Source organism: Lissotriton helveticus, chromosome 1_2 (assembly GCF_964261635.1).
Source record: "Lissotriton helveticus chromosome 1_2, aLisHel1.1, whole genome shotgun sequence".
Classification (NCBI taxonomy): Eukaryota; Metazoa; Chordata; class Amphibia; order Caudata; family Salamandridae; genus Lissotriton; species Lissotriton helveticus.
Window position 1 is genome coordinate 219,356,819 of NC_136058.1, and position 15,338 is coordinate 219,372,156.

Below are 15,338 nucleotides of genomic sequence, written 5' to 3' on the forward strand. Positions count from 1 at the left end.
CCTTGAACGTAGAGTGATAATTAAGGCACATGAATTTGGTCTTGGTTGTGTTCAATTCAAGGCCCCTGCCATCACAAAATTCACCAAAGGCATCTACCACTTTTTGGAGACCACTCGGTGTACGCGAGAGTAGGAGCGTATCATCCGCAAACATTAATACGGGTACATGTGAGCCTGCTATGATGGGCGCATCAGTAGGGGATTTCTTCAGGTGGTCAACAATACCATTAATGTAAATTGAAAACAAGGTTGGGGCCAGGACACAACCTTGCCTCACCCCTCGCTCCACTGGAAAGGACTCAGTCACTTCTCCCTGTTTGCCCCATCTGATTTTTGCAAAATTGTTTTCATGAAGGCGTACTAAGAGGGTGAGAAGTTCCTGACTTAACCCAGTAGCAGCCAGGGTCTGCCACAGTTTTCCTCTTGGGACCAGGTCAAAATCTGCTTTTAGATCTACAAAGACAGCATATAGTGTGCCCTTTTTTAAGATGACATTTCTCCAAAAGATTGTTATAAAGTAGAAAACTTGGTCGACACTACTGGTCAAGGGACAAAACCCTGCTTGGTAAGGTGACAGTATGTTATTTTCATCAATCCATTGTTGCAGCTTATTCTGGACTAATCGCCCCATTAATTTTTGCGCTGTATCAATGAGACTGATGGGTCTATAATTTTTCGCCAGTGTTTTGTCACCTATTTTAAATATAGGGATAATTTCTGCTCCCTTCCAAGAGGCGGGCACTTCCCCTCCCATCGCCACTGCGTTTGCCAGCCATGTGAAATAGGTGCACCACGAATTCCTATCAGATAAAAACACATCTGCCGGGATACCATCCATGCCCGGTGCTTTTCCCCCTGATACGCAGTCCAAGGCTAAGCTAACATCTTTTTCAGTAAATATTTTGTGTTTGAAAAGGATACTAGGAGGGGGGGAATTTACAGCGTGCATCGGGTTACATGCATACTGTGGTTTGAAAAACTCAATCCAATCTTTTTTTGCGACATGATTATGTGGCTGCGCGGCTATCCCACCCCTATCCCATTTTACTGTGGCCCAGAATAGCTTGGAGTCCTTAGCTGTGCAAGCCTGTTTCAGCTCGCACCAACGTTCCTCGTCCCAGCGTTTCTTAGCATGTTTTTGAGACAATCTATATGCGTCTCTTGCCTTCCTAACTGATATAGAATTGCCCGTTATTAATGCGATGCTTAAATTATGGCGTGCCTGTCTACAGTGCGTATCATACCAGCCCTGCCTAGGTTATTCCTTTTTAGCTCTCTGGAATCTACAGATTTAGTGAAAAAGCTTTGGAGTTTAGAAAATAATGTTTTATATGCCTCCATCATGTAGACCTGGAAGTTGGATTTCTCACAGTAGGGCTTAATGTTGTTTACTTCCTCTATCACTACTTTTTTAAGGTCCTCAAGTCTCGTTGTGTCCTCAATCAACATTCTCCATTTCAAATGGCGCTGATTGTTTGAGCACACAACGTCCTGGGTGACCCGTTCAATTTTGTTAACACCATCTATAGTCTTGTGATAGGTGTGGAGGGTCAAACACAAGGGATTATGATCACTTTCCATTCTTGCCTCCACAGACATGTCTACCAATTTACTCCATGCCCTTACGTCTATCAAAAAGTAATCAATTCTGCTGGTGGCCCGACCATTATCAAATGTATTGCTCCCATTTATATCAGAGGGTGTACGCCCATTTGCCGCTCTCAAACCTCTTGCTAAGCAAAAGCTTTTTAATTGTATTGCTACAGCACTCCATCTTTTAATGGCTGGAACCTCCAACTGAGGTATGCCCCATTTACTGTCCTCCTCCTCAGACAGAGACCTATCCTCTTCACCCATAGGTTCAAAAGTAGAATTAAAATCCCCACCCACAATTACATGGAATTGTGGTTCCAGTGATTCTAGTTCATTTTCTAGTGTAGTTACTACTTCTGAGGTTTTGCCTCCACCTACACCCCTGGCATATACATTGAACAAAGCCAGTTCTTGGCCGCTGTCCCATCTAATAGTTACTAGTAGGATATCATTTGATGGGGAAAATCTTTGAGTTATTGAACAATTCAACCTCTGGTCAATCCAAATTAATAGACCTCCAGAAGGTCGTCCTGTGTGATTTCTAGTTGCTGGTATATAATAATTTAGGTACCCGTGGTGAAAAACTGGTTTTAGTGCCCAAGTTTCTTGTAATAAGATAATATCAAGTTGGTCAATAAAATCAGCCCATTCAGGAGAAGATATCTTGTTATTTATGCCTGCTATGTTCCACGAGATAATAGTCAAAGCATCTGACGTTCCTGGATTACGTCCTAAATGGCTCATGTCCTCAGCATTTTCCGTACGGTCAATACTCATTGTTCTACCACCCTTCAAAACATCCTCATTTTTTACTCTCACCCTATTTTCCCCATGCTGATCTTTATCTACCTCCCCAGGTTTTAGATCTTTGATTTCATTGGGGTCGATTGGCTGTTTGCACAATTGTGTGCGTGGGCAGACGACTAGCTTTTCCATATTTTGCCTTCTTTTGGATGAGACTGGCGGATATTCGTACCTTGTGAGTCAATCGCACTCATTTAAATTAGATAATGCTGAAAATCTATTTTCCAAGTGCAGCCCCCAATCATGTCTTGGGCTATCCCTAGTACTTCTATTTCCCACGACAGACCACTTGGTCCTTAAAACACCAGGCTTTATCCCTAATCCTCTTCTACTATAAAAGAAATCAAGTGTAAGTGGTATTAGTTCTGCAGTTCTTCGTTGTGGAGGGTATAAATTAAGCAAGATTTCCGATAGCACTTCTGGGCCCTTCAGATTCAGTACCACACAGTCCCCCGCAAATTTCTTTGGTTTACTCCCTATCCACTTCACTCTTCTAGCTGCAATCAAGTCATCTATCAGCTTTTCTTTACCCCAAGGAGAGATGTGCATATTATTACTCAACCAATTGAATGCTTTATTTAACAGTGATTCTGGTAGCTCATTCTGTCCTGCGTTCAGGGGTGGAACGCTAGCAAGAACGAGGATCAAAGGTGACGCTTCTATGACCAGCTCTACAGGTCCTGTCTCTATATTTGGGCCTGGATCAATGGTTTTCCCTGGGATAGATGGCAGGTCAGCAATAGTAGAGTGAGATCTTTGTGTATCAGGGATTATGTTAATTGTCTGGGTGGGGACTACAGCATCTGCTACTCCCCTAGATATATTTTCTATAGGTAATTTTTCATTAATTTTATCCAGCACCAAATGCGGTATCTCCCCCACATTATCATTGGTGGTTTTTAAGAGGATCTCCATTTTATTAACTTTGTCGGTGAGATGGTCAATTTTAGATAACAACGGTTTGATTAACCTGTTAAATTTGTTATCCATCATATCCATAAGTTTCTTTATAGCTGCGTCATCCCAGCCTATGCCCCCTTTCTCTTCTCCCACTTTACCTTTTGCGGGGTTCTTACTGGGAGGAGTTGCTGGTCTTTTCCTATTTGATCTCAACCCTTCTCCTCTGGGGAGGGCCTTAGAATCCCCTCTAGCTGCTCTTGGAGCGGGGACAGGGGCCAATGGGGAGGAATGACACTCAATAAATTCTATATCATCTTGAAGGGTATCTCTGTCTCTATCACCCTCCTCAATTATGTCAGGGTTAGTTTTTGAATTTGAAACCACAGAAACATTCAGCTCTTATTCGTCAGCAAAATGCTGGATGAAAGGATCTGTGATATTTTCTGCAGCTATATCTACCAGATTCATAAATACATTTTCCCCTTGCAATGATGTTGGAGAGTCACTAAGACCCAAAGATGATCTACGCTCATTATTCATTTTTGCCACCACCTGCACCAAATAGTTGTCCATGGTGTTGGCTGGAGCGATGGGGGTCTTCTGTTTTGACATATCAGAATCTGGTTTGCGCACAATACAAGAATTCACTTAAACACCCCAGGACGATATTGATAGACAACACTTCCACCCGTCTCCCCCCAGATAAAATCACTAGGATATAGGGAGACAGTAATATCTGAGTACCTCACCACGGGGATTAATTTCAATCAGGGGGTTATGGCCCAGCCCAGTCGTGGCCAGTCTTGGACTGTCTTAGACTGTCCCGCCCTTGTCCCGGGCTTCTCCCGGTCGCTCCCGCGCGCGCCCTCGCGGGACGATGGACCGGTCACCGCTTTATGCACCTCCTGGCGCGCTCCGGTGACGGGTCTCGTGGCCCAAGGGCAGCTGGGAACTGTAGTTCACTAGCTGACCGACGGAGCGAAGCCCGGCCGGTCAGCCTTCCACTGGTGCAGGCAAAGTGCTGGAAAGTGCGGGAAAGCGCGATGACAAGCCCGTCCTCGGGCAGGAAGCCAAGCTGCAGGTCAGAAGGAACACAAAGGACTCCGCACCGGTCACCGCTTTATGCGCCTCCTGGCGCGCTCCGGTGACGGGTCTCGTGGCCCAAGGGCAGCTGGGAACTGTAGTTCACTAGCTGACCGACGGAGCGAAGCCTGGCCGGTCAGCCTTCCACTGGTGCAGGCAAAGTGCTGGAAAGTGCGGGAAAGCGCGATGACAAGCCCGTCCTCGGGCAGGAAGCCAAGCTGCAGGTCAGAAGGACCTGTGTTATAGGCGTGTACTGTGAGCCCAAGGGAACATTACTGGAGAAATACAGCAGCTACACATTTTTGATCACAAGAACATTCAAGAGACCATTTCTAAAGAAAGAGTATTTCTGTATTTTGGAGATGTCATTTTGATCTGGCCTAAATTAGATAAAGATATTTATATTTTTATAAACAAACTGTGTGGTGTCAATTTGTGGTGTTTCACTGGGTTACTGTGCGTGTTAGTGCAACTACTTTACACATTGCCTTGGGGATAAGCCTGTCTGCTCGTGCCAAGCTACCAAGGGGGGGAGCAGGGGTTATCATCAGTGTGTGTTTCCCCCTTACCCTGACTAGAGTGGCGGTTTCTGCCTGGCTTTGGTGCAAGCCTCGGCCAACCAGAAATCCCATTTCTAACATCCACCATACATCAATTGCGGGAAACATCACTTACAACGAAACTTTTACAACGCACTACCATTACATCGCAACCATTACAACGCAAACTATTACAACGCATTGCTTTGGGGGGCGCTATAGGAAAGGGAATAGGTTAATTTACTATCCAATAACCTTCCCTAGTGTCCACGGGGACTGGAGTTGGAATAGTAAATTAAACTATTCACTATCCAGCACCCAGAAGCACTATGCGCTGTAATGGTATGCGATGTAAAAACCGCGTTGTAAAGGCATGCGTGGTAAAAGCATGCGTTGTAATGTCATATATCCATCAATTGCTATAAAGTAGGCAAATAAAGTCTCAAACAAAGTTTCAAACAAGAATTTCAAATCGTGTTTCAGCTAATTCTTTCCTAATTCATCATACTCATTAAGAAACACAGGCTGAGATTCCAAATCATTACAAGTTCATTTTTATGTTTATCATTATTAATAATTTCTCCATTCCATATTTTAGTCTTTAGCCAACATGTATCCCCATTTCATCTTCACAATTTAGGCCATTAGGGGCCAGATTGCGGAGTTCTATTATATAGTTGGATTCTAACTGTCTAGAGCTCTTATTCGATCAACCCCTCTCCTGAGAGGTGGAACTATCCAGACAGAAGAATTTTAGTAGATAGCTATTGCTTTTATGCAAATAGCTACGCAAAGTGCCTGGCAACGGGATAGTTACTGTCCTTCTTAGTTAAAGCACGCATGTGCTCTAAGATCCTCTTCTTTGTCGCTTGCCACATACCGTAGGTTGCACTGACACATCAGGCAGTAGACTGTGAAGTCTGAATTGCAATTAAGTAGTTTGGTGACAACTTTGGCTTGTTTACTGCCGGGAATAGTATATGTTTTCACCGTTGCACTGTTCTTACACACATTACATTTTAAGCATGGGTAAGAACCTTTTACGTCATCCATGCTGATATATATATATATATTACCTACTGGCGGTCGCCAGTAGGTATATATAGTTAGGATTTTTTCTCTATGGGTTTTTTGAAAATTCTATGTCTAATAACTTTGGCGTTTGTGGACGGAATTGGCTGAAATTTTCAGGAAAATGGCACATTTTGTTTCTGAGCAGCCCTTGAAAATTTGGGGGGGGTTCGTCAAGGGGGGGCCGAGAAAAAAGGGGGGTCCCAAAATGTGTTTTTAACATTGAGTTTTCCATAGGGCGGTTGGCCTCACTTTTAGCCCGAACGGCTGAATGGATTTGCACGAAACTTGGCAAAATTGTAGGGACTGGTAGCCCGATGTGCCTTTTGTAGGTCTCAATATATGTGCTCCAGTGGATTTTGAGAAATTAACGTTTAAAAAAAGATATATATCTGTAACAGCGGACCGGGCAGCGCTCTGGTTCGCGGACTTTTCGCGCAACGGAGCTTTGTGAAGCGAAGCTGATTGGTTCTCCGGCGTCTGTCAACATTCCAAACAGTCCGTAGCGGCCACCATCTTGTCTCTCGGTAGGATCGAGAGACAAGAGGAGGTCAAAACAAAGGGGGAAATAACTATAAGGGGGCATAGTAGATCCTCGCTGACCCCCTAGGTTTGATGTGGAGGTTTTAAAAGGGCCCCGCGGGGCAAAAAAAAATAATAATAATAATAATCGAACGGCTGAATGGATTTGCACGAAACTTGGCAAAATTGTAGGGACTGGTAGCCCGATGTGCCTTTGCTAGGTCTCAATATATGTGCTTCAGTGGATTTTGAGAAATTAACGTTCAAAAAAAGATATATATCTGTAACAGCGCACCGCTTCGCGTACTTTTCGCGTTACGGAGCTTTGCGAAGCGAAGCTGATTGGCTCTCCGGTGTCTGTAAATATTCCAAACAGTACGTAGCGGCCGCCATCTTGTCTCTCGGTAGGATCGAGAGACAAGAGGAGGCCAAAGCGAAGGGGCAAATGACCATAAGGGGGCATAGTAGATCCTCGCTGACCCCCTAGGTTTGATGTGGAGGTTTTAAAAGGGCCCCGCGGGGCAAAACAAAAAAAATAATAATAATAATCGAACGGCTGAATGGATTTGCACGAAACTTGGTAAAATATTAGGGACTGGTAGCCCGATGTGCCTTTGCTATGTCTCAATATATGTGCTTCAGTGCATTTTGAGAAATTAACGTTCAAAAACAAGATATATATCTGTAACAGCGCTCCGCTTCGCGGAGATAAAATTATATCTGTATTACCTAGCTGTTGCTAACACCAGTTAGCGACGGCTAGTAGGAGATAGCGACCATCTTGGGTCCCACCTTGCATGTGAGTGATATTTATCACTAATGACATGCAAAGTGGGCATGCCAAGATGTTAGCGACTGGAAACAGTCGCTAACATCGCTATCTCCTATTATCAACTTTTGGAAATATTCGAGATAAGCGCGAATATCTCCAAAAAGTAACAGCTGCCCTGAGCAGTTCTTAGCCATGTTATCCAATGGGAGGTGGATAACATGGCTAAGAGCATTAGCTCGGTAATGCATGAATATCGCGGAGTTTTCAGCGATATTAATGCATTGCGCTCGTTTTTTATCGTATTTGCGATAAACCTTGATAATAGCAAGGTTTATCTGCGATAATTTCTGACGGTAAAAAAATCTTTGCAATGCATCGTTAGGGATAAATATCGCTTAACTTTGGTAATATGCCCCAACGTCTGTTAACGTTCGATTCGAAGGAAATCAGGAATTGTTGAAAAACATTGTGTGCGCCATCTTGTCTTTTTTCAAATGCCACACTTTTGTCGTGCACGGCAGCCATTTTAGATGCCTTGACCAGACCCACTCTGTGCACGCTGTCGATCCTTAGCATGGCTCCCCACCCTCGCAAGCATCTCACCCAGGCAGTGGTCACCCCCGCTCTCTGTCTTATGCATGGGTAATAAACCTCCCCCCATCTGCGCTGCTCTTCCCTGAGAATCACACCCTGTGCCCGCCCGACACCTCCCTTTCGCCCTATTCACTACCGCACCCTCTGACACTCCTTTTCCTCTGTGTCCGATTGTCCAGGCCGGTCCTAGGCTATCAGCTAGCCCTGCAGATGTAGTTTATGGCCACAGCTGTAAAGAATCACCCCTCTTCAAAGGAGTTATAGTAGATCAAGGCCCACACTCGATGAGATCCGTCACAGCAGAAGCGTTGCTATTATCTGAAAACCATCCTGTATTGTGATTGGGGAGGGGACCGAGCGTGAAGCGGAAGATTCCAGGGATGACTCTTTGTACATCAAAGTTTTTACAATTATGTGTCACATTAAAAATATATAGCACTCCGACAAAGTAGTAAGATTATAAAACTTTAATAATTTATAAATATATACAAGAAAACAAAAATAGTAATAACATATAAACATTTTTAGAGAAAAACAACGAAGTAGCGGTCGGCTGTGCGAATAGTCCCAACGCAGCACAACGTCCAGATTTCCGGCGTGGGGCGTCGCGGGGGGTGGGTCATCAGTAGCAAACTGTTGTGCGAATAGTTCCAAGGCAGCAGAACGCGCCGAAATCTAGATGACACGAAAGTGATGTCTAGTAAGTTGCCACCCAGCAAATAACGGCGTGGGGCGTCGCGGGGGGTGGGTCATCAGTAGCAAACTGTTGTGCGAATAGTTCCAAGGCAGCAGAACGATGGCACCAAGGTGATGTCCAGTAAGTTGCCGCACTGGTTTTGGTATCCTACAATGCTGCTCCGAATAACGGCGTGGAGCGCCCCGGGGGAGGCGGCGTGAACGGGCCTCTCCAGGTGGAGTCTCATCTGTTTTAGTGGGGCGCCCCTTTACCGTTTCAGTTGCCATTCCGTCCGCTTTTGGTCCACTGTGTCAAAATCCGCCATTCAGCTGAGTTGCACCCACTCTTGCGGTGCAGCGATAGGCGGCTGCCACAGGACTCTCAAAATGGCGGCAGGCTCTTTCCTTTTTGGGCGTGGTCCACTGAAATGGCCCTGGGACACCTTGGAAATCGGACGCTTGTCTGCTAGGTCTTGGACCCCATTCTCGAAAGCGTCCCCTCCGCCTTGAGAATTCATCAAAAGTTTTGGGGGCCCCGACTCCTGCAGGCTTCTGGTGGGGAGCGGCTGCCATGATTGCTCGCGGAATGACCACGACGGAGCTACGAGATGGTGGTGCTCTCATGCTGACGCCAGTTTAGTCTGAAACATCCAGAAACAAGGTGGGGCTTTCATCGTTTGGGGGAAAAAAAAGTTTTCATCCAATGAAAAGTGTTGTTTTTAGGTCATATGATCAAGCCTTCCATCATTCGGAAACCAAAAGTAAAATGAACCAATGAAAAGTTTTATAAACAAGTCACATGACCTGTTATGCGGCATAGGGTATAAAATGCGGAGAAAATACGTTGGCACGTGAGGCGGCGTCAGTAGCGGACCGATGTGCGAATAGGCCGAAGGCAATACAACGCGCCAAGATCCGGATGGCACCGAGGTGGTGTCATAGTTGAGAGTTCTGAGCAGCGGTTGTAACACTGTCTGAAGCTTATTTGCAGCTGCTGCAGCTTCACTACGCGCCAAGATCCGGATGGCACCGAGGTGGTGTGTAGCAAGTTGCCGCACTGGTGTGGCCATCCTACAATGCTGAAAGTCGGCGTGGGGCGCCCCGTTGGCCTGTGAGTTTGCGTCAGTAGCGGACCGATGTGCGAATAGGCCGAAGGCAGCACAACGCGCCAAGATCCGGATGGCACCGAGGTGGTGTCTAGTAAGTTGTCGCACTTCTGTGGCCATCCTACAATGTTGAAAGTCGGCGTGGGGCGCCCCGTTGGCCTGTGAGATGGCGTCAGTAGCGGACCGATGTGCGAATAGGCCGAAGGCAGCACAACAATATTTTCTGACTGACACCACAAGGCGCTGAGATGCCAAGATCCGGATGGCACCGAGGTGATGTCTAAGTTGCGGACTGATGTGCGAATGGGGCCAAAGGCAGCGTAACAATATTTTTTGTATGGAAGATACCACTAGGCGTTGAGATGCCAAGATTCGGATGGCACTGAGGTGATGTCTAGCAAGTTGGTGTGGTCATCCTACAATGCTGAAACTCGGCGTGGGTCGCCCCATTAGCCTGTGAGATGGCGTCAGTAGCGGACCGATGTGCGAATAGGCCGAAGGCAGCACAACGCGCCAAGATCCGGATGTCACCGTGGTGGTTTCATAGTTGAGAGGCACTTCATCTGCAGTGGGGCGCCGAGATCCGGATGGCACCGAGGTGATGTCTAGCAAGTTGCTGTACTGGTGTGGTCATCCTACAATGCTGAAACTCGGCGTGGGTCGCCCCATTAGCCTGTGAGATGGCGTCAGTAGCGGACCGATGTGCGAATAGGCCGAAGGCAGCACAACGCGCCAAGATCCGGATGTCACCGTGGTGGTTTCATAGTTGAGAGGCACTTCATCTGCAGTGGGGCGCCGAGATCCGGATGGCACCGAGGTGATGTCTAGCAAGTTGCTGTACTGGTGTGGTCATCCTACAATGCTGAAACTCGGCGTGGGTCGCCCCATTAGCCTGTGAGATGGCGTCAGTAGCGGACCGATGTGCGAATAGGCCGAAGGCAGCACAACGCGCCAAGATCCGGATGTCACCGTGGTGGTTTCATAGTTGAGAGGCACTTCATCTGCAGTGGGGCGCCGAGATCCGGATGGCACCGAGGTGATGTCTAGCAAGTTGCTGTACTTGTGTGGTCATCCTACAATGCTGAAACTCGGCGTGGGTCGCCCCATTAGCCTGTGAGATGGCTGTTCTTTGGATTTGGGCCTGGTCCACCAAAATGGCCCTGGGACACCTTAGAACTCGGACGCTCGATTTTTTTTTCCTTTCCTGTACATGCAAAAAAAAGGTAAATGCCCGGTACGTTACACGCTTCATCTGCCACGATGAACTCTCCAGAGGAACCGAAAAAAAATATAGTTGTGGTAACTATACCATGCATCGTCATATGGAGAGGTGGCACCAATTAATTATAGTGCTGCATAAAAGAGAGATTTGGAGGAGAACCCCTGACCTGCTAGTACATTCATCAAAGAAGTGGCACTGAGAGCTTCAGAGGCAAGGGAAACGGTCCCAAATATTTAGAAGAACTTTGGAAAGATTAAAATGACATGTTTAGATTGTGGCAAATTAATTTCATGTGGACAGATGAGTGTTACTCTAATAAATACAGCATATGAACATCATCATAGTCGATGGTTGGTAGAGACATTTTGACTATATCCTGGACCTGCCCGTCCTCGCCCAAAATGGCGCCGGAATAAATGGGACTCGTAACTCCTTGTTGTGTACTGGTTGCAGAACCTTGAAATCACGAGATACGTATGCAGTTTTGAAGCACATGGCGGGCGGGGACGAGAATTGATTGAATATTTCGACATCCCTATTGATATTAAGTTCTGATGCGTTATTGATTACTGTACTGTTGAAAGTTCGAATTAACGTCACCCATGGTACTTGCCCGCAAATGTATATCTAGATAATTTTATTGTAACTGGCCCTGTCGTATTTTAATTATAAAATGTACGTCCACCGATTCCGTAACTGTTAGACACCTTAGTTCTTGCAACCTAATGGCCCGCCCGTTACGTTCCTCTACAGTGTAAATGTCTATTCATCATATACGATTACAGTTTGCTCTGTGGCAGGCCCACGTGGTTATAGGCTCGTATTTGTATAATGAAATTTTCACAATAAAGGTTTTTAAAAGAAAACATGGTAGTAGTATATACATTGGTAAAGTTTTTAATAATAGTGACTGTTTTAGAATCATTAAAAGGCAAGTGAAATAAAGCAGACCAATTACATGAAGGGTAAAAGGTATAATACGAAGGAACGCAGTAAAGATAAATGGTCAAGGGCTGTTGTGTTTTCTATTCCTGCAACATAAAGTGATCGATAAGAATCTCATATTCAGGCGTATCGGCGACTAAGACAGCAGGTCGACCCTCTTTTGCTCAACGGCTCCGTCATGGGACGAAGAAACGCTCTTTTTCTCGAAAAAAGAATATATTTTACTTGCAGGACAGTTGTAAAATTTCCGGGAAAGTACATTAGCCTGGAACATTATAACATATATTTAAGAAAAAATAATGTTCGGAAGTAATGAAAAGCGTAATTTTTAGGTCATATGACCAAGCCCTTCATCATTACAATAAGAAAAGTAAAATGAACCAATGAAAAGTTTTATTAACAAGTCACATGACTTGTTATGCTTACGTTACGCGCTGCGCGCCCCGGATGACTTCCGGATGCGCTAACGCGGCGCGTCATATGACGCATTACGCGACAACGCAGGTACAGAATATAGTCAAAATGTCTCCACCAACCAGCGGTCGGAACACAACCCCTTTCAGCAGGCTAAATAGTTCTGTTAAATGACAACAGAAGGGACAGGCAACAAGAACCATCAGTCAAAGAGGGGAGAGCTAGTTCTTCTCTACCGGGTTACATTGGGGCGCTACCGGAACTGATCGAATTGGTAGTCTACAGTGTTTCTGGATGTTTCAGACTGAAGCTGGGGTTAGCATGAGAGCAGCACCATTTCGTAGCTCCGTCGTGGTCATTCCGCAACCAATCATGGCAGCCGTTCTTTATCGTTATTTTGGGCGGGGTGGGTGGCGGAGCCGAGCTGTTTTGCAGCCATCATTGTGTGGAGTTCAGTTCATCTCACTAGTTTTGTATTTGTCATGAGGGGTTGTTCCTAATGTTTCTATTTTAGCGAGGTCAAAAAGAGATCCCATTAGTGGCCTACTGATTTTGCTCGATTCCTTTTCTTTTTTTTTTACACGATTTTTCGTTATCTGCAAAGACTAAACAGAGTATTGCGACTCTGTGTTTGTTTGTAAATAGAGAATGAACCAAAGAGAACTAATTCTAAAACAGTAAATACTTGGATAACAATCAATCAAATGGAGAGAGAAGCAGGCACGACGGATTACAATGGGGGCAAAGACCTGCGTTAACTACCTTTCACTATCTGCAAAGAGAGAGTACTCCTAATAGAAATGAGGGGGGGGGGGGCACCATTCAAAGCAGATCAGTGTGCATAAACACGAAAATGTTTTCACTTACCACGTACTTGACATTCGACAGCTTATGATATTTGCTATTAAAAAACCATTGAAATTCACTGAAAAAACCATAGGTTATAGACCATATATAGTTAGGAATTAGCATTTACAAAACCTTGAAAATTCACTGAAAAAACCATAGGTTATAGACCATATATAGTTAGGAATTAGCATTTAAAAAACCTTATTTTACTCACACAAAACCATTGAAATTCCATATATAGTTAGTTGCACTAACTATATATCGCGCACCTGCAATCCACTGCTGATCATGTCACATATTACATCATTCATGACATGGTCAGTGACATCACTGATGACATCACTGATGACATCTCAAATGACATCACTGATGACATCACTGATGACATCTCATTTGACATCAATGACCACATCACTGATGATATCATTCATGTGACAATACAATGCATCTCCTCACATTTTAATATAACCTCTGTTTCACCCAGTGTTAAATACAGAGTATAATTTTTGAAACCATTGACACACCAATACTAGTTACTACATACGTACTCACTGATTCCTACGTCTACACACACATTCACTCATTCACCCATACAATCATTCATACATACAATCACTCATCTTTACAACACTATCATATGCACTCATACACCTATACAGACACTCACACTCTGCCACTCATCCATGGAGTTACTCACACACCTAGTCAGTCCTGTAAAGAATCAATCACACTTCCATTTTTTTTGTCTATACAGTTAAACATAGAGCACCTTACATTTTCAAACATATACTAACACATACTTACTTTCTTATACAATCATTGATACAAGTACACATTGATCTGCACAGAGTCACACACCTCCCAGCCAGCCACACACACACTCAGTCTCCCATACAAATACTTAGACAATCAATCAATAACCCATATAGTTAATCATATAGCTACTGATCAACACATGCAGCAGTTTACAGAACAACAGACATAATGATGCACAAATTAAGACAGTTTAGTCACTAACCCATGCACTCAGTGAGACACATTTAATCACTCACTCATACATTCAGTCATGCACCTACTAAATCCTTCGTCCAGACACTTATACATCTACTCATTCTTCAATATGTAAAACATATTTAAACTTTACAGAAACACACAGTCACTGGATGATGTCATCAGTGATCTCATCAGTGATGTCATTTGAGATGTCATCAGTGATGTCATCAGTGATGTCATCTGAGATGTCATCAGTGATGTCATCAGTGATGTCACTGACCATGTCATGAATGATGTAATATGTGACATGATCAGCAGTGGATTGCAGGTGCGCGATATATAGTTAGTGCAACTAACTATATATGGAATTTCAATGGTTTTGTGTGAGTAAAATAAGGTTTTTTAAATGCTAATTCCTAACTATATATGGTCTATAACCTATGGTTTTTTCAGTGAATATATATATATATTCACTGAAAAAACCATAGGTTTCAGGCACGTTATAGTTAGAAATTAGCATTTAAAAGACCTTAGAAATTCACTGAAAAAACCATAGATTTCAGACATGGTATAGTTAGAAATTAGCACCTAAAAAACCTTAGAAATCCACTGAAAAAACCATAGGTTTCAGGAACGTTATAGTAAGTTGGACATTTCACTTAGACAAAACCATAGAAATTCTGCCTTGATAGTTAGCTACCGATAACTCGCGCTCCTGCAATGCACTGCTAATGACGTCACAGATTACATCATTCATTACATGGTCAGAGATATCACTGATGACATCACTGATGACAACTCAAATGACATCACTGATGACATCATCCAATGAATGTGTGTTTCTATACACTTTAAATATGTATTATATATAGGGCTCCCGGTTTTATGGTATTTATTTTTTTGTCATTTCCGTCTGTATTTATCCATATTTATTTTTTGGGTATTTTTTCTGCATTTATCCACATTTATTTTTGCTGCAAGCAAAAGACGACGCTACAGCTAGTATTTTTCCACATTTATTTAAATTTACAAGGCACACCTGCGCCTATTTTTATTGGTCAACACAATACATTCATCTGAAAATGTTGCCTTTTTTTTTTTAAGTTTCATATAGCGCGAACTAGACCCGAACTGAATCAGGTATCAGGGCGCTTTACATAGCACCAGTTATGTTACATGAGGACACACCTTCATTTTCTTTTTGCTAGGCACGGGAAGATTAAGTGATTTGCCCAGAATCCCAGGATGTTTTGTTT